This window comes from Polyodon spathula, chromosome 24 (genome assembly GCF_017654505.1).
Source record: "Polyodon spathula isolate WHYD16114869_AA chromosome 24, ASM1765450v1, whole genome shotgun sequence".
NCBI classification, from domain to species: domain Eukaryota; kingdom Metazoa; phylum Chordata; class Actinopteri; order Acipenseriformes; family Polyodontidae; genus Polyodon; species Polyodon spathula.
In genome coordinates, this window is record NC_054557.1 from 16,103,572 (window position 1) to 16,124,657 (window position 21,086).

A 21,086-nucleotide genomic window follows, 5' to 3' on the forward strand; every position below is an offset into this window, starting at 1 on the left:
CTATAAACAAAGAACAAGCAATGCTGTGCTCAATTCACTGTGGGACACTAGATCTAAAAAATAAATGTTTGCCTTTATTAGCCATAAAAATAAATTGGCTTCTCTCCCTGAAGATATCACCAGAGCAACAGCAATACCATTATTCTACTGAAATGCATTGGCTAGGTTATGATAGCCAGACAGTAAGCCATTCAAATCCTACCTCAACATAGCACAGTCATGATTACTGCTGTCTTAATAGAGCTCTTTCCACTGCTTTCTCTTTTTGAGTCTGTGATGCCCCTGAAGATAATAAGGCAGCACATAAAAGAAATTATAGAAGACTATAAATACACTGCAGTCTGTACATGGGCAATTTTATTAAGTTTTCATTGAGGGGTGGCTCAATGTATTATACTGAAAGCCTGCTTTGCACTGCAGAATTTAAAAGGAAATTGAAAAAAAAAAAAAAAAGTCAAACAGCTGTGTGTTTCTAAGGGCACAATGTTAGTTCACTTTGGTATTAGGCTACCAGAATTTAGTGACAACCTTATATTTATTTTATTAATCCAGTGCGAAGATCTTTCTGATCACCTTTTAAGGTATCTTCCCAGCAATTAAAAATAAATAAATAAATAAAAAATAATTCAAGCCAAACATTATCACACTAGTGTTATCTATTGAATGTTTTCATATGAAGTACATGATGACCAGTAACATGAATTAAGAGAAGATTTAGAAGTTGGGAACTATTTTGCACAAACCCACAGCTGCTTGAGGGACACTTAAAAAAAGGAACACCATAGCTCATACAGCCTGTCCGAAATAGGTCTGTGCTCTTTTACTACATGCGCACTCATACAAAAACAAAAGACAACGCACACACCGACAAAAACAAAACACATACACACTGACGGAAACAAGACATGCACACACTGACAAAAAAAGAATGCTAACATATACACGAACACACACAGTCACACACAAACACACAGTCACAGACAGACAAACACACACACACGTACACGCACACACACTTTTGTCTCCACACTGCTGGACCGGGGCCTGAAAAGAAAAGAAAAGAAAAGATTAGATCTGCTGTCAGAGCTCTAGCTGGGGCTGTCTCTTTGATGAATGGTACAGGATTGCCTGGACTTTTTGCTCATATGTTTTTGGGTTGGAAACATCCCCATATAGCCCCAGGAGAAAGGGAAAAATGGCAGAGGAACAGGTACTTTGTCATCTCTGTTTGCGGGAGCCAAGAACAGAAGAGGTCATATCAGGCAGGAGGAAGCTTCTTATAATGTTTTTAAGTAGGTAGATAGTCAAACAACTACAGTAAGCAATTTATTTTGTAGCTGTGTCTTTATACAATAGTGCTGTCTGTCAGACTGCTGAATTAACTTACCTGATTTAACATTTGTCTTTATCTTGGCAAGACACCCCTGAGTATAAAGGGACCTTTGTCCTTGTTGAATAAGTATACTGGGGGGAAAAAAGCTTAAACTTGTACTGTACTAAACTAAAGTAAAAGCATACCGAATTTAACAGAGGTGTTCTAAAAGCATGCGTACAGGGGTGAAATATGAAACATCTCAACAGGAATCTGCTAAACTATTTAAGAAGACTGTAATCACATGCACACAATGTTAAGCAGATTACCCAGTGTAATACAACAGGTATTGAGCCATCCCTGTGCTCCCTGTTTCTCAGTGACGGGCTACAGTATGGTTTGAATTAATACCAGAAAGATTAATCAGAATGCATGGGCTTGCCACACACACACTCAACCACTTGATCTTTCCCATCAAGACTCTCATTAAAGCTGTATCTGGATACTGAAAATCGGGACAAGAAAACCTTGAATGTTGGCACCCAAAGAGAGAATTTACAAGGAAAGCGTGAAGGGAATCTTGGACACATTTGAAAGCAAGGCTTTTGTCACGCTCTTCAACTACCTCCAGAGACGAGAACCCAAGCTGTACTAGCCAGACAGAGACATGGAAAGATACTGTGAGCCATGTTATTGCTATGTTTTGTGCAGCTATTCTATCGAACTTCTGAATATCACTACAGCATCATTATTATTCAAGAAGTGATGGTAACACTTTGTACTGTGTGTCTAATTACTGTGTATTTACATAGTAGTCACTTAGTAAATACATGTGTACTTGCATATAATTATTGTTATTATCCATAGTTACAGTGTACTTAATGTGTAACTATTTTTGCATGATAGAACCCTAACCCTTTTTGATACAATTGTGTACTTACATATATCGTGCAAACAGATTTACACATTAAGTACTTTGTAACTGTGCATAATAACATTGTAATTATGTGCAAGACTCAGAAGGACCTTTTAATGGCAAAGACCCAATTAAGATGCATTTTCAATGGAGAGGCCATGGGATGGAATGCACTGCTCACCCTCTGGTGAGATTAGATGCAAGCCTAAACAATGCCTTTTTTCCTCTTCCTTGCAGTGTTGGTTCTGTGTTAGCTGTCAGATTTAGCTGAGCCAAAAACAATACATGCTGGGGTGGTGTTAATTATCACGCACAAGATCTATAATTCTTAATATATTGGCAGTCTTTCTTTAAAGCAAAAAAATAATAAACCCAAAAAACAGTGTGCTGCCAATTTGAAATAATAAATCATCCTTATCACGATCAGGTAGTGAAGTGTAATGGAAAAACAAAACACGAAGGACACACTACAGTGAGCAGGACGGCTGAAGAGACAGATAGAATTTCACAATTGACAAGCTGCTCTTTCATTCATTATTATTATATTTTCTTTTTCTTTAAAAGACCGGATGAATGGCAAAACAGAAAGTGATGGAAAAATGTGTTAAGGAAAATGTGACACAAAAACTACATTGAGTTTTATTTCCTGTCATAATGCTGACACCTTTTTATTATGTCTTAATTTGTGAGTTATTCCTAATGACTCCAGGGCCGTCGTTACTGTTTTCTTCCTAGCATTATCTATAAAAAAATGCTTCAGCAGCAGTCTAGGATTGGTGTTTAGCCATGTTTCAGCAACACGACCGATGGGATCAGGGATAAAAGACAAGGCCCCTGGTTCCACACCACTGCTCACTTCAGCTGATGACACTCGGGGTAACAGTCTGCTTCACATGATACCAACCGAGCAGAAAACAGACAATGATACAGGGTGGAGGGGGCTGGCGTACAATTGCTGTAGGGTTTGCATCAATCCCTGAATCAATCTTGCTTTTATCTTACTTTAAAAGTAATATGGTAAACAGCCAAAAGGACGGAAAATAAATCAATACATATCTTAATTACAGTCCCTCATCTATAACACTGCCCTTGTGCTCATCGATACCCTTTGCAGGATTTATCGCTGAACAAGTGGGAGAAATCTGTGGCACAAAACTATCTATTAGATTTTTTTTTTTAGATATTTTGAAACAATAAGTAAGTTGTAATTGATTTGCAGAGTCTCAGCCCCTGATATGGCACTTAGTGGATAAGTTTGCGTTTGTAAATTTCACAGTCAATAAAGATAAAACCTGGCCACAACACATATCCATTGATCACAAACAGCAGACTGAGCAATGCCAATACTTTGTTATTCAATGCAGTCTACTCCAGATCTGAATCCTGGTTTCCAAATTGTGTGACCACCTACAAAGCTTATATCGCATATCCTCAGAGATACACGTTTGTAAACACAGCGTTCGTTGTTCATAAAGATAAAGACGCATTATTGAAATGTTTATATTACTACTGGTGCAGACCGCCCTTCTCTGCCAGTGCAAATAGTGCAGACGATCAATGTCTGAGATCAAGTTACATCATGGGCAGTAGATGCACAGTAGAAAATCGAAGCCCAGTGTTAAAGTACCAAGCCGTGAGTGTGCCTGCCAAGGACTGACATACTAAAAGCTGAATGCTAACACCCTTTTGTTTGCATTTTCTGTCCCCGAAGGCGTGATGTAAAAGGATATTTAAAAGATTGCAACATGCATTTCATAGATTGGGATCAATACTCTATTAAGGAGCTCAAAAGATTGTTTGAAATGGTGTTTTAATATCCTGGGCAATGTTCCCCCAACAGTTTGTCATTGCTTACACTTGCTTCATATTAGATCTACTAGATAGTACCTTCCTGGGCACAGTAATGACTGAGTTCAGTGTTTGTGGAAGGTATGTTAGGTAGAGGAATGAAGCATTCAAAGCTTAGACTAGCCTATGCAGCGTAGCTCAAAAACACAGTGAACTTGAGAAAGATACTGCCGTTGCTTGTCAGCTCATAAAGTCTAAACCAAATCAAAGGATAATGTTAATAAGCACTTCCACTGAAGTCTAGCAATAACCAGCAAGATATGTTTTAGTGAAAGTGCGGCAGGTATAGGGAACTGATTCAACACAGAACTATCCTAGCACTAGAACTGCAAGTAGGCTTGTGTTAAAAAGGTTGGTTGTACATTCACATTACAGATTTGAATAAAGCACTTTTTATTTGCTCGCTTGGCTTCAAAAATAGACTGAAGTTTGTAGGAAGTGGATCTCATTCCAATTAAAATTGTTTTTAATCTGTATTAGTCAGTTCATTGCAAGATCTTGGGAAGATGGCTATGAAGAGCTGTCCCTGTCTCCCCAGCTGTAGTCTTTTTACACACCTTTTACAGCAGCTGTAGAGAAATCGGAATAACCTGATAGAGAAATGGGAAGTTAGAGCTGTGAGGTTAATAAAAGTCTTCCTGCCCCATTAGTTGCTGCCTGGCTCGCGACCATAAGGGGAAAAAGGTTGATGCAGGCAGGCAGTTTCATATTTGACAAGCCTCCTCAAAAACATCCAATATGCAACTGGGCTACAGACCTGCATTAAAGATTGATAGGTTTCTCAAACAGTGTATTTCAATTCGAGAGACAAATATGCGTGGTGAATCTGAATGAGGCTGCCAATAGGGAATGACATTTTTGACTTCTTGGTGTTTAATTTGAGCATTGAACCCCGTTTCCTCCCTGGAATGGAAGCAGCTGCTGCATCTTTAGAAGAAGCCACTACAGAACTGAGTAAAGGAACGAATGCTGTGCCCTGTCAGGACACAAAGTGTAATGCACTCTGACTCTCTGAGACTTCTATCACTCTTTCTCTATCATCTGCAAATGAGGCCACGGCAGCTTTCAGCAGTCATTTCCTTCAGGTGCATGACCACCTGGACTCCAGCAAATACAAACATTATTGGGGTTGAAGGAAAAACAGCTAGCTCGATAAGACCCCAGAGATAAAACCAGACATGCTTAAATTCTTCTTCAGAATAAGGACTGTGTTCTAGCGTGGACAGTGGCTTTAACCAGGGCATGTGTTATAGGGGGAGTAAAAAGGACACCCTCTAAACCACATTCAAGAGTCACTGTTCAGATGCACACTCTAAAGTCACCACTTGGGCTCCACACTGGAACAACACCCTTGTCTCCAAACATGGGTCCCAAAACAGCCCCCCCCTCAATGATTTTGCAATTCTTAATGATGGCCCTTCAATCCCTCCCCCACAAGGTTATGCAGTGAATTATTCATTTCAGTTGCTGTTCTCAATACTAGTCCATCAACACTGGACAATGGAAAAGTAATTTCTGTGAATTGGGTTCTGGTGGACTAAGCTTAGTTCTGAAAGGACTTGTGTGTACCTAAGTCTCTGATGTTGGGAAGATAAAACATTGTTAAAGGCTAAATTTTCTTTTTCCACTGTATGAAAAAAGGAGTTCACTGACTCAGTCGCTTATTCACACTTCTGCCTGCCCCGGATCATGTGCCCCACACACTGTATATACATCCCTAGGTGTGCCAATCTGATATGAACCATAAGCCTAAACCACATATCTATATTGGCATCTTTCACAGATCAGTTGAGCGTAAACCAATGTTGCACTTGGCCTCCGCTTGATAGACATTTATCTTTTCAATTACCTTCTTGCAAACAGATCAGAGATAGCAGAGGTGAAGACATTTCGAAATTGCTTTTCAAAGCTGGCTGATCAGTAATTAGATGGCGGATTAATATGTAGAGAAGCATCTCTGTACAAATAATTATCCCTGACCTGCTGCTCTCTGACCCTCCTGGGGGAGCCACACTAATGGTCCAAGCACTTGCTCATTGTCTGTGACAGCCTGAACCTTTTCCATGGTGCTGATCCTGAGGATTGGTATGTGAAGTGCATGGGCTCCCCTGAAGCAGCCCTGCCTGCACAATGGGTATGATGAGACATTTCACTGCAATCCTATATCTAATCCTCTTGCTTGGTTTTCAATGGGGTTCCACAGGGTCTTTTACAGCACAGCTCTGCAGATATTCTGGTATTCTTTTAAATGACTGCGTTTATGGTTCGATGGAGGGATTTGAGGATTTGGACCCTCTGTGAATAATAGATTTATCAGCTGCTATTGCTGCCTTTGAAAAAAAAGACTGATATGGTATGTGTGGTTCGCTGGGGGATTAAGACCTTTCTTAGCTTGCAATGACTTTCAGTATGTTTAGAATACAGATGCATGTATGTCCGATAGCATAGCCAAAGACTGTCCAGGCTACACACTGCCCCCAGATCCCTCTGTTTTGTGGTTATGCCCTATTTTTGTTATATTTTAAACACATAAATAAATGAATGAATGAAAACGCAAATGCAATCTGCTAAGGCATTGGACATATGTAGGTTTTATACAGTGATCCATGCTTCTGACCTAAAACAACCCAACGCTGACCTAGAGAACCAATCATTGGCTGCCCTGTGGATTTAGTTTTCACCAGCCACTGCATGTTCAGTAAAATAAAAAGCAGTCAGGCTGATAAGCAACCTGTCTGCTTTTATTTAAGCTGTGACGATTAATGCAGTCTTCATACGTTGACATGCCATACCTCTAGGGCCGAGCCTGGAGCATCGCAGACTGAAGCAGCTGTAAAAATATATAAAAATAAAAAAAAAACCTGGCACTCTAAATCCCAAACAAGCATATCTCCTATATACATTTCATTCACTTTTTATAGGAGCCTTGATAATCCCAAATATCCTGCAGTGTTTTAATCCAATCCAAATCGGGCATGTCAGTGTCATAGAGGAACTCTGTTCAAACGTACAAGTATTTCCAGGGTCAGACACTGTGGAAAGCAAATAAAAGATGAACAGTTCTCTCTTTTTACTGGTTTGTGGAGCTGCTTGTCAGGGGGAAGACATGCTGCCTAATTGAGCAAGCCACAGGTAGTTTCTAATAGTTCACACACTTTGTTCAGAAGACTATGCCATTAATTTCACAAAGAAAAACCTGGTGAAAGAGAAGCTCACGTGTGGGGTTTCAACAGATATCTTTAAGGGCAGTCAGAGGAGGTTGCTTTGAGAGTTTGACCCTTGTGTGAACCATGCTTCACAAGTTAACCATGCTTCACATCATTAAGGCCATAATCATAGCGCTGTTTATTCGTCAGGTAATTTTTTTTTTGGGGGGTGGGGGGGGTGGGGGGGTGGGGGGGGTGAATTTCAAAGTTCACCCCCTGATTCAAATTTATTGTAAAACAGCAACTCACTCAGCAAGCTCAATGAAAGCAGATTATGTGTGCCTGCTGAAGCCCAGTCAAGCAAACACACAGATTAGCTTGTAATTTCCCTTGTTTTTCTACAGATCTGTACATTATACACACAGCCACCATGAAGGCTGCATTCCCTTTCTAGAGCACAGCCATTTCTTCCCATAGCCTTCCAACAGTGAATCGTGATGCAGGTACCACATCTGGTTTTGTGCAACGGGAACAGCAAGCACAGTGAAATGCTTCAGCATTGCGAATCCTTAACCCTGCGGTATGTGTGGTAATCACTTCAGTTTCTGTGGCTTTACCCTGAACAAATCTGCAATTTTGGGGGTGGTTTTGTACCCAGGCTGGCTTGGCAATGAAGTCATACACAGATAATCACTTAATGGCAGGCCAATTTGTTAGCAGCTGGTGGCGAGGTTGGGAAGCAGCTGCTTATTAGATCTGCAGAGCAAGGATGAGGTGTTTCCAGCTAACCTCACAGTCACAGGCTTTTTCTCAACAGCTTGCAGCAGTAGCAAGCATGCAGCTGTACAGGGGCTGGACGAAACATTACAAATACCTGCCAAAACACTGTCAATGGGGTGGAAAACCGTCAGTGTTACAAACAGCATCACTTTTGTGTACAGCCCTCATGAACCATTTAAGTTGTGTTGGGTATGGAAGCATCTAACAACTGATCACCTACAATCACCCACTTATCAAAGTTAGATCTGCTGCTGTCTTGCCTATCTTGATTGAAATGAACTTGTAGCAAGGAGATTCAGCTATATGAGTTCCTCTAAATCGAATAGGTCCAGTGACTCATATACCTATATTGGGGTAAATATCCCATATATATATATATATATATATATATATATATATATATATATATATATATCTATACGGGTGGGTCGGGAGTGTGCTACATATTGTAGGCATGTCTACATTTGTCTTCCTCTCACTGTACATTAAAAAAAAAAAAAAAAAAAAAAAATAGACGAATGAAATGCCCAGATCTAAACTTTGTGGATTATTCCATCTGGAACCCGTTAGCCATTTAAATGTAGGAGCACACCCCAATGTTTTCAGAAACAATACAGCACAACAAACACTTGTTTTCCTATTTCATGTCAAACATCCCAAGGCGTTGAACATAATGACTCAAGATTTGAATAAATACACATAAAAAAACAGTGTTTTTTATACAACATTCTTTTACAACAACTGGTTAAGAAAAACAAATAGGGGTACTTCAATCAAAGTAACAAACAGCCTATATAATTACAGAAGATTAGTCAGTTGGGAGATTTTGTTAATTGACTCAGTGGATTAAAAATGCAACTATTTTTGTCTTTGTAGAAAACATTTTTAAATAATAATAATAATTTGCATTTTTAGCCTCAGACGGGCTTAAGGATTAGTGCAATATTTTAATGTGAGAAAAGCTAAACTGCTGTTGAATAATGCACTCTGACGTTCTGGCTCTGTAATCGGAATGGTTTGCCAGTTTTGCTGCATAAATAACATCTTGAATAACTGATAAGCTCTGACAGGGAATACAATTCATATTTAAATCATTCAAAGAATGAGATCTTTAGTCTGATTATTGTGCAAGTCTTACATGATGATGCTTTTTATCTTTGCTTAAAATGCCTTGTCTAAATCATTACAATGACAGCTAGCATTTGAGAAAAGCTCTTTTGATCGTATGGACAGTCAATTAAAAACTGAAAGGAGACTTTAACGGGGGGATTTGTTACTTGTGTGGATCGTCACTAAAGGCAGCCAATCAGGACCTTCTGATCAGCTCAGTGCGGGGCGAGCCTACCTGCTCAAGTGGTTGCCGAGCAACATGTCTCCTGTTATGCGTCCCAGCTGCACACATCCGCACAAGAACCAGCGACAGGGCTCTCTATGCAGATTCATTGCTCCCTGAATAGGACTGAGTGGATACTGTGCTCAAGAATCCAGCTCGTTGGTCCCCTGTGGCTCTCCTAGCAAAATCTCTCGGTGTAGCTTGCAAGGGAAATGACATGGCTGTCAATCTTGTTTGCATTGGCATTTGCTTTCACACGGGTTAGGGAGGAAAATCAACCTCATCGCTTGGCTTGACAATGAGAACCGAGAAATAATAACAATAACAATAATAATAATAATAATAATAATAATAATAATAATAATAATAATAATAATAATAATAATAACAAAGGTCCATTTTTTCTGAACACTGTTGAGTAACTGTGGAAATGCATTGGTCTTCAGCTATTGTTTAAACACAAGGCTCCAAATATGACGATCTGTAAGCCATCATTAGCATTTCTTTCTTTCTTTCTTTTTAAAAAAAATCTAAAACCCTGTTTGTGAAAGCATTTTAAATGTGGAAAATTACAACTAATTTGGAACACTTATCTAGCAGGGACATTTTACAACTCTCCTTACTTTTGTCTGAAAATATCTGGAGAATTGCAAGCAGCTGGGATTGGACACAGACCTTCCAGCAAAGCCTCTTCGAGACAGGCTTGTAATGCGGGAAATAGGGCCGAACAGAGGACACAGCTCCCCCCAGTGGCAAAACAAACCTTCTGACATTACATTATGGAAAGTGTAGAGAATCCCAAGCCACCCATTGGAAAACCACTGTTAAAGTTCAACTAGCCACAACAATTTGATATGATCTGTCTGTGGCTTGAAATCTCAGACGTTAGACATCCTGTTTGAAAAATAATATATAACATGGTTCTACTTTTACTGTACCTCTCGCATACTCACATCCCCTCACACTTCTGTTCTCTGACATACTATATTTCCATACTGGGAAGGAACTTGGGCAGATTTGATGTGAATGTTTCAAATGTAAAGAAAATAGAAAAGGTGGTCGATAAAGTCTAGTAAATCTGCACCTACGTTTGGAATTTTAACCACTCACAAGATTTCCTAGTACCCTTCACACACACACACACACACACACACACACACACACACACACACACACACACACACACACACACACACACACACACACACACACACACACACACACAATGAATAATCCCATGAAAACCCCTTTTTACCAGTGTAAGAAAGCACACATTGAGCAAGCAAAACAAATGGATGTGTCAGCAGCAGAAATGCTGGTATGCTTATAGCAATGCCACTGATCCCAACAGCATCTGAAAACAGGGGCAGGAGAGCAAGTCACATCTCTGAAAAGAGGTTTGTGTGCAGAAACCAACTCACTGCTAGAAAATAAACACATGAGCCTAAAAACAGAAGAGGGCAGTTTCATGGCTTAATGGGTTCTAATACAACAGGACCTGTAGGGTGCTGTCATAGGCTGAAACAGCCACTGTTGAGGTCAGAAGCCTTACCTGCATCATGCATTAGCTCCCTCTTCATTGGCTCATTGATTAATTTCTAATGGGACGTGCTGTAATCATGCACTGAGGTCATGCACATCTCCCATTGCTCTCTTAAACACATCTCATTGTGCAGGACTGCTGACAAGCACTCACCACAGTGCCATCCTGGGATCATTTTAGAGAAAGGGTCTTATCTGTTATGCAACATGTGTAAGCAAGCTTGCAGTGTCAAAATATGCATAATGAATGGCAAAACTCCTGAATCTTTCTGCATTCACAGAACATATCAAGCAGGGAATCTGGTTCAGAAGTCGGGGGAAGGATGGACCCACCCATGATGCAGAAGGGGGTTATGAAGAACAATGCTTTTTTTTATTATTGTGCAGGAAGAAATCCTAAAATTATAAAAAGGAATTGCCATCTACCAAATTCAGAACCGAGTTTAAAATAGTTTCCAGTAGCAATTAATCACTGTTTCCATGAGAACTGTAAGCATCAACAGCAACCCTACTGCTGTTTGCAGAGCGAGCTATGTAGACGAGGGAAGCTGGAATGGAAAATGCTTGTGGAAAAATGAAGTGCAATTTATTCATTAGTCATCAGCAGCTGATGAACATGCTTCCAGAGTGTAGAAGAGAGAATAGCATTCAAAGCTCTAATACAGTACCACTTGTTTTGGGTGTTTCTGGATCATAGGTAAAGTAATATAACAACTCAGTCAGAAGCGCATACAGGGGATTTAAACATGTACTCTGGTTGCTGTTATCAAGGTAAATAGTTGGAGTGCCATGTCTGTCTGTCTGTCTGTCTGTCTGTCTGTCTGTCTGTCTGCCTGTCTGTCTGTGTACCTCTCAGTCTGCCTGTGTGCCTGTCTGTCTGCCTGTGTGTCTGTCTGTCTGTGTGCCTGCCTGTCTGCCTGTCTGTCTGCTGACACCTGACAGACAGACACCTGGACACACAGACAGACAGCTGCCTGTGTGACTGGCTGTCTGACGGAGAGACAGACGGACACACACAGACAACAGACAGACACACGGACGGACGGACACAGACAGACAGACGGACACACGGATAGACAGACAGACACACGGACGGACAGACGGACACGGTCCTGTCTGTCTGTCTGTCTGTGTGCCTGCCTGCCTGTGTCTGTCTGTCTGCCTGTGTGCCTGTCTGTCTGTCTGTGTGCTTGCCTGTCTGCCTGTGTGCCTGTCTGTCTGTCTGCCTGTGTGTCTGTCTGTCTGTCTGTGTGCCTGCCTGCCTGTGTCTGTCTGTCTGCCTGTGTGCCTATCTGTCTGTCTGTGTGCCTGCCTGTCTGCCTGTGTGCCTGCCTGCCTGTGTCTGTCTGTCTGCCTGTGTGTCTGTCTGTCTGTCTGTGTGCCTGCCTGTGTGCCTGTCTGTCTGTCTGTCTATTGCATCCTGCCTGCCTGTCTGCCTGGTTCCCTATGTGTATGTAAAGTTCATTTCAGATGTTTTTTTTTTTAAATACTCACTTGTACTGAAGAACAGAAGGGTGTGTGGATATCATTCTAGTGCTAATATAACTGGGTCTAGTAAGATTCAGAGTGACCTATGAGAAGCTGCTGACAGCCAGGGCTGCCAGTTCCTGTTAAGAAGCAGAAAGCTTACTAATACAGGTCTAAACCCTATAGTATCCTCCGGGGTTGTGGTCCCACATCCGTGCGTTCATACTGGACCCGACACCTCTTTTATTACTGGATATAAGGAGAGGAAAGCTCAGCCCTGGGACTAAGTGTGCAGAGAATTGCTGCTGTATACTGCACACTAATTAACCAATACTGGATATAAGGAGAGGAAAGCTCAGCCCTGGGACTCAGTGCACAGAGAATTGCTGCTGTATACTGCACACTAATTAACCAATACTGGTTTGTTTATAATCCTTCTTTAACGACATTGTCAGACAAGCTAGAGTATAAACACATACTGCAAGCACTCTTCCACATGACTGTGCGGTGTCCTAAACCAGGGCTGCTTTATTATGTAACACTTCTTTAATTGGCCCAGAAAAAAAAACTCCTTAATAAATTAGAGTAATTGAACTTGATACCTGTAGCAAGGGACGTGGTTTTGTGAAAGTGGTTCGTGCTGTCTGTGCACGGCAATTAAACAGCGAGCAATACCTGACACACAAATCACTTCTTTCAGGTGTTTCATTTCAGAGTCAGGAAGCCCTCATATACGATAACAACATCATAACTCAACAATAACAGCTCCGGGCAAAATACCTCAGTGTTTCACATTGAGTTTAACTGTGTGAACACAGACCTGCTGGCAGGAGCACTGTCCTCTACTAAACAATACAGGTAGAGCTTGCAGAGTTATTCTTATATATATATATTTACTTTCAATTACAGAGAGATAGCATCTTTCGAACAGCCATTACGTTTTTTTACCATTACTTTAAGATCACACGTATTGTGAGAAAGCCCATTGGGATACTGGTGTAGCAACTCGGGAAACACCAGATAAACTATGTGTAGTCCACAGCACTACCAGCACAAAACAAGGAAAAAAAAAGAACGGTTCTGTGGTTTGAGTATTTATTGGAAAAAGCAATGGAAAGGGTATGGTGAAGGGTTTACGTTCCACCTTCCTGCACACCTTGAGTATCACATAAGGTACAGTATTTGACCTGAAGAGGCTGAGCACGACATTACATCACATACTGCGTTAAACAACACACAGCACATAGACACAGAGACACAATGCTCTGTGAGAACAATGAACCTGTGTACTGCATGTATATCCCAGACAGATGCTCTCTATTTCTGCCCAAAAACAAGAATGTAAATCATTAACGGACCTGTGAGAGTGTTCACTGTCCAATAGAAGCACGTTGTTTTTAACTGTAAACGATTACAAAGTGCTTATGGAATGCATAAGCTGTGTTCCTTATGGGGTTTGAAATGGAATCATCATGGTGGATTTGCATGACAATGCTGGACCCTGGAAGCCTCAAGGCAAGACTCTACTGTGTTCTTCACTGTAACCCTTCACAGACACAGACTCTTAATAACATTGGAATCATTATGCATTATAAACCATTGAAAAAGGAAACAAAATACTTAAGACTACTTGAAAGAATGATATATTATTACATGGCTAGTTAAATGTCTCTGACATTCACATTTCTGCTATAGCATGACACAATACAGTTTGGATAAACAAACGTCACACAGGGTCCCATTCACAGCATAGTGACAGCACCCTGCTAGCATCTACTTAACTGTACAAGGAACCAACTGTTTCCTCGTTACTGAAAACACCTGGACTTTGTCTCTGATTTAACATATTCAGTAGATCTACGTGTACACTTGATGCTCACTGTAGTTATAGCTTAAATATACATAATTAGATCATAATGGTGGTTAAAATACCCCAAAGCGAGGGGTAGCTTTAATCCTCAAAAAAACCTTTTTATTATAAACTGTTAAGAATTCAAATGAACAAGACCAATATATTCACTATTAGCCTCATTATAAGCCCAACTCTACTGTAATAGACCCCAACAATACTGGCCATTCATCTCACAGGTCTGCAGGATCATTAAGCAGCAAACTACTGAAAACTGAATGACTATTTCCTTTTTTACGTAAATGCTTTTGGAAATGTCTTTCTTTGTATACTGTTAGAGCAGTCCCAGCTCACATGCTCACACACAGCCTCAGGGTGGAACATTTTTAAAGTCCTAATTGTGAACTGACAAGTTTAAACAAAGCAATTTCAAGCCCTGCTGCACTTGCAATATTGACATTACCTCTGTCAGCGGAGTCCTGCAGGAAGACAATCATTTGTCTCATTACACAGCTGTAGCGAGCTGAAAGACACCGTGGAGAAGGGGAGCATTTTAAACAGACATGGGGCAGATCTGAGTGAAAGCAGATCCACCCTTGAAAACTGTGCTGATTATGTGGCCCCGAGCGCAGTCTAGTGCAGTACACACTGCGTCTACAGCAAGCACAGTAATAGAGCTTCCAATATATCAGTCAGTCACTGTGAAAATGGAACGCATCAAACCCTGAGTTTGAATTGCTAGTGAGAGAAAAACTATTGTATGTTCACAGGGCAGGACATTACTGCATGGGCAAAATCAATAAAATTCAGCAGGCAGGTAATCCCTGAATGCAGAGCCAAGACGTTACAATGTAGGTAGTCACGCAACTTTCAGTCTGGAAAGTTAGTGATGGGGCTGAGTTAAATGATAAAACTGTATTTATTTATTTATTGCTGAGAATGAATGTCTTTGAGAAATGAGAACAGACATTCTGAAACGATAACTTGTACTATCAGAAACTTATGGCTTTTTTTTTTTTTGTCAAAGCAGATGTTCCTTTGTTTAGGATAGTAACATGAAGCGAATGGAGAGGCCATCAGGCTGAAATGTGGTATTTTATTTTGATTTTATTTTATAATCTTACTTCTAAATAATGATAACAATACATTTAAAAAAAAACAAATACAATGCTCTTATGTAGGGATTGTTTTAATAAACAATCCTAGCTAACGAATCCCAGAGACACGTTCATACAATCAATGCAGTATAGAAAGGGTTAAAACTAAAAGTGTTGCGAGTTCCCAGATGAAAAGCCGCACCATCTCCACAGCGGGATCTCTTTCAATATTCTCTTCCTCCCTTGGGCCTGGGGGGCAAGGTTGCTATGGTGATGGTGGCTATCTCACTGACTCCCACCCCCCAGTTTAAGTTCTCACTCATCACCTCCCCCCCACCCCACTACCCCCACCTCTTCATTGCATAGAGCCTGATAGCCACTTTCCTTAATTATTGTTATCTCCTGTGGCTTTTTCATGCTCAGCAGAAAAGGAAGCTCCAATGTGAACATGGCAAGCTTCAAAGACTGTCTCTAACCACAGGTGTCAGAAAAGCACTGGTGGCGCTGATGAAAGTATTTTCATCAGAAGTGTCCCCGGTTGATTGCTGGCAACAGAAACGAGCCATATGGATAGAGGAATCATCACCCTGTGGGCATCACATCTGTAACACACAGAGATAAGACAGGGAGTGTGGGGACTTTATTAGGTGACAGAGAGGAGAAGCACACAAGGACTCACGTCTCTTGTTGACACCTGGAAGTCCTGGAAGTTTCTTTCTTTCAATAACTCGCTTTCCCTTATAGGTTTAATTATAGATGTATTAATGATTAACTCCTGGAACATGCTTTTTACACTGTTGAGTTTATATCAGTTCTACAAATGTCTTTCTTATAGACCTCCCCAGTTTCAAATTCTCTAAGCCTGAACCTTTTCTATTTTATACTGCAGGGTTCATCAGGTTTGGAATTAAGAACACCTAAAATAACAAGTTACCCAACAATTTAAAAAAAAGAAAAGCACAAAATAATTACCTGCAGGCACACACGAGCAGCATGTCTGCCTTCTGCTCAGAGTGAGGGCGAAGTCAATAAATCTGTGTTGGTTTTCGGGGGGTGGTGTTGATATAGTATGTGTGCGCTTGTGTATATCTGTGTCTACATATGTAATTGGGGGCATACCACAATATCTAAAGTACACATTTTTGAGAGGGATTAGTGTTATTTTAATTCAAACATCTAGAACAGTTAGCACAACCCACTTCAGTAAAAAAAAAAAAAAATACATAATGCAATTTTCAAATGTCCTCTGTGCCCCACTTTTTTTACAAGCATAGGTTGTTATCACATGTGATTTGAGATGGGCATATGATGTAACAAGACACAAAGCTGTTTTATACATGGGCTTTATGGATGCAAGCAGGAGATATGAAGCCTCTAGCAGAGCATTGTTTCTTTGATGAGAGAGATAGTTTAGAATCGACTAACACATCTTTCAAAGATAACAACCATTTGCTACTACATTCAGGTTGCTGATGGTCCATAAATCTATCCATGTCAAGTTATTTAATTACATGGCTCTGATATTTACAGTCAAACCATCAGTGTATGAGGGGTAGAGCAAAAATGTGCGAGTTGTTCTTCCGCCAAATATATGATACTTCACTGATTTATTGATCTCTTTATGGGTTCAAAGTTTGATTTTACAGTTTTTGGACAACTTTATTTCCCATGTTTTACTGGCAGCTGTTTGAAATAAACACCACATTCTGAGCTGGGAAAAGTCTGAACTTGACATTGAATCTGAAATGAATCAGACATTCTTTAATCTAGAGTTTGGTTTAAATCTCAAACTCTCTGCTAAGAAAGCACTGGAAATAGATAAAGCAAATCACATTTTGAACATGTCTGCTTAAACAACACGTCCGTTATCTAACCCTGCTGTAACTGTCAACACTGTTATCTGCTCTTGAACTGCCCTGATATCAAATCGCACTGTGTTTTGTATTTGCTCTTATTGGGACTGAAGTCACTGTATTTTGTATCTTAATTGTTCTGTATTTCTTGATATGTATTTTTTGTACATAACTGTAAGACGCCCTGAGTAAGAGCGTCTGCTAAGAAATAATAATAATAATAATAATAATAATAATAATAATAATAATAATAATAATAATAATAATAATAATAATAATAACTGATCTAGACAATACTGTATATTTAAGGTGAAATGAAAAAAAAGTATACTTTGTAAAATAAAGTGAGTAAATATCAATGTACCCGCTCTATAAACTACAAATAACATTTGCAGATGCCTTTGTCTCATGATAGAAATCTTAGTTTTCAGCCAGTGCTTATGCTAACAAGATGGTTCCAAGGGGGAGATCTTCCTGCGTAGACAAGCCTTGCTTGACATTGCCTGTTGTTCTGTACAACAGGGTCGCTTTGGTAAGAACACGTCGAGTTCATTGTGGTCCTGTTGCACTGCAGATCAAGCTCAAGGCCTATAGAGAGAGGAGATGGGCCCTAACCAAGCACATTTACAGATGATGCAAAGCCCTAAAGCTGTGATTGAACGTTAGCCAGACCATGTAAACCAAGCATTTTCCAAACTCAACAAGCATGAGGAGGTTATGAGCCTAGCAAGGGGAGGGGGGTGGCGGGGTGGAAGACAAACAAACAAATAAATAACAAAAAGCACAACAAGACTTGAGGGTAACGTGCTTAGCATTCTCTTTCTAGTCTAATAGGAATCTCTGAAGAATGCTCTGACCATGCATCTGCATCAGCGTGTCAGAGGCACACACCTGCAGAAATAATGGATTAGAAATGAGGGACAGCGGGCTACGAGAGGGCTCGACTGCAATGTGTGTTCTATTATTGCCCATTCAAAAATATTTGGTTGTAAGGCTGAGTAAGCACTTGATCTGCTTGAAATGCCTATCTCTTTGTTGGTGACTGATTTATTTTCATTGGCTCTCCAAGACCTTTTTTGTTATTTTGCATAAAGAGCAGCTTCCTCAATGGACGCCCAGCCATAATGCACAGAACAGAGCTTCATCATCAAGAACACTGCATCTTTACAAACCTGCCCTGGGAAAAGAACACATTCAGCATTGTATGGGAATGGCCTGTATCCATACAGCCCCACATAATCAACAGTGGGCTGCATTCACCAGATTGCCATGGCTTTCCCAGGCCATCAGTTAAACCCATGGATGCTGATACATGCAAATAGGTGCCACTCAATTCATTAATAACATATTTTACAAAGCACTTTGCTGTCAAGAAAATTTGCTGCAAATATTACAAATGTTTTGAACACTTTTACTTGAAAGCAGTATAACACTACTGTGGGATCCATAACAATATTAACGTCATTGGTCATTGTAATTGCATACAGCACTCCAAAATAAAGCTGCCATAATTGAAATACATGAGGATTTATTTTACAGCATGGTACTCTGCCTGTAATCATTTGCACACTGATTGCAAACGAGTGGGTACAAATTGCTTGAGGCATCCCGGTATTGTTCATTCAATTTGTACTGTAGTTGTAAAGTATTTGCACAAATTACAGCACGGGGATAAAAAGAAAATCTATTCTATAATCTACAAATGGCAGCAGAAAAAAAGAGCTTCTAACCCATGAACACAAGCCCACTCTGAGCTGCTGAGGCTCAATCCTGAAACCCAAGATTTTTCTAACTTATTTCCCAGTGTGGCTGCCTATTGCTAAGCCTGCTGGATTTTTTTTCCTCTTCTTTTTTTGTAGGGATTCAGTAACATTTGTTCAGCAGCTGTGCTGGACAACATCTGGGGCAGCAGGAAATTCAGCTGTGGAATGTTTTTCAAGCACTTCAGAAGAGATGGAAGAGCATCTCCCCCCCAGCTCTCCAGCAGCAAGCGTTTCTTATTACCAATGTTATCCTCCAAACAAATTATTCAGTGAACCCCACAGCTGGGGGAATTGTTTGGGGAGAGAGAAGGGGGATTAGGTTATTTTCTTCTCATGGGGTTGGGGGGAATTGAGGAATTTAGAATATTTTGTGGTTGTTTCCTGTTGCCCATAAAACCTTTTTTTCTTTGTTAACCATTTTCCCAAGGTTTGCACTGTTTCTTTTTTGGTATTATATCCAGTGCAATGCATTACTTTCTGGAGTGCTTTCAGTTAAAAGTTTAGAGTTCTAATGATGAGGTTTTACTTTGTGTTTCTCTTGAGTCTTCCTTCTGTGCTAACTTTGAGCAAATTTTGTCTCCATGCCAGATCCTTTTGTATATGATTTTATAGGGCCCTCCTCGATAATGCCTGGCAATGCTACGGGTCTAGTTGCACAGATTCTCACTTTGAAACAATTCTTCGCAGATGTGAATAAAACTTTATTATGGCACTGCTATCTTGTGCCAGTTTTGTGATGGTCATGGTATTTTTTATTTGCTTCATATGTCCTGATATTTTCTTGTTTTTCTGCATGTCTTTTTTTACCCATAACTACCTTGACTTGTGTTTTCCTTAGAAGTTTTACATATTTAATAGGTTACAAGCCAGTATAATCATGTGTAAAATGCAATAAAGCATGCTAACATTGCTGGACTGGTTTACTGGTACGCTTCTTGAGAACTGAACCTGAGCATTTGTGTTCAAGCCCTAGATATGGATGGATTGCTCATAACGTTGCCCAGATCCAATCAACACAAAGCAATGAGCACAATGTACATGCATCCATATGGTAAAGTAAAGGGTTTTATTTGTATATATATATATATATATATATATATATATATATATATATATATATATATATATATATATATATATATATATATATATATATATACACACATACATACACACACACACAGTATATGGCACGGCCAGGTTGAAAGGTAAAACTTAGAGTTAGTGTATTTTCAATCTGCTTCGCTACTCAACACTGTGCTGCCCACATTTGGATTGCCAAGCCTAATATCCAGTCTTGTTGTCTTAAGCCCCAATTAAAATCTGTGACTGAATTTTTTTTTTTTTTAATTAGAGAAATTAGAAACCCCAGCTAGAGAGCAGATAGACTTGTATTATTAAAGCTGTCTCAGTACTCACTTCATCTGGTTTTCATTGGCAGTTAGGGCCTAGAACCATCCAACAGGAATTGTGGTTTAAACTGCGTCTCAGTCTGAAGAAAATAACAGTCTGCACCTGGCCTGACGCAGCTGTTTTGCCCATAGGAATGATCAATAGTGCTGCTATTGTTCGACAGGAGGAAAGCGATACAGAGAGCTGCATGGAGGAAGAAACGTCCACTGCTGAGCTGGGACAGCAGGAGAGGTGCCATTATTGGCTGTCTTTTAAAGAAAACGATGTCTGCCTTTTAAAACACTGGATGAAGATAAATGACCAATGGAAGGAGTATTATGGGAACAGCTGGACCACATTTCTACAGAATAGAGAAACCCTTCTGAGTTAAATAAAAACCGACATGCCATTCAGCAGGAGTGGAGACAGTAACTCTACTTTTCCAAATGCTACATCACCAATATTTACTCCATTCCATGTTTCAGATGCAGACGTAAGCTATCAAACATACTCTACTAGCCCAAACTGACTGATGACTGGTTTTATTTATTTGTAAAACATGCCTTGGGTGAAAGCTACACAAGACAGATGTCCAGTCAGTGCCTTGAAACCTGCCATTGTTCTCATCTCTCTGCCACCTGCTCTAAAGACAATATTATTCAGTCATCAGGCTGCTGTATGACAGATAGATATTTTAGGATTGATTTGAAAAGGGTTACCCTGTAAAAGACACTATGCTGAAGACAGTGTTAAGCAGGAATAGCCCAAGTAGGTGGTCTCGCTCTCTT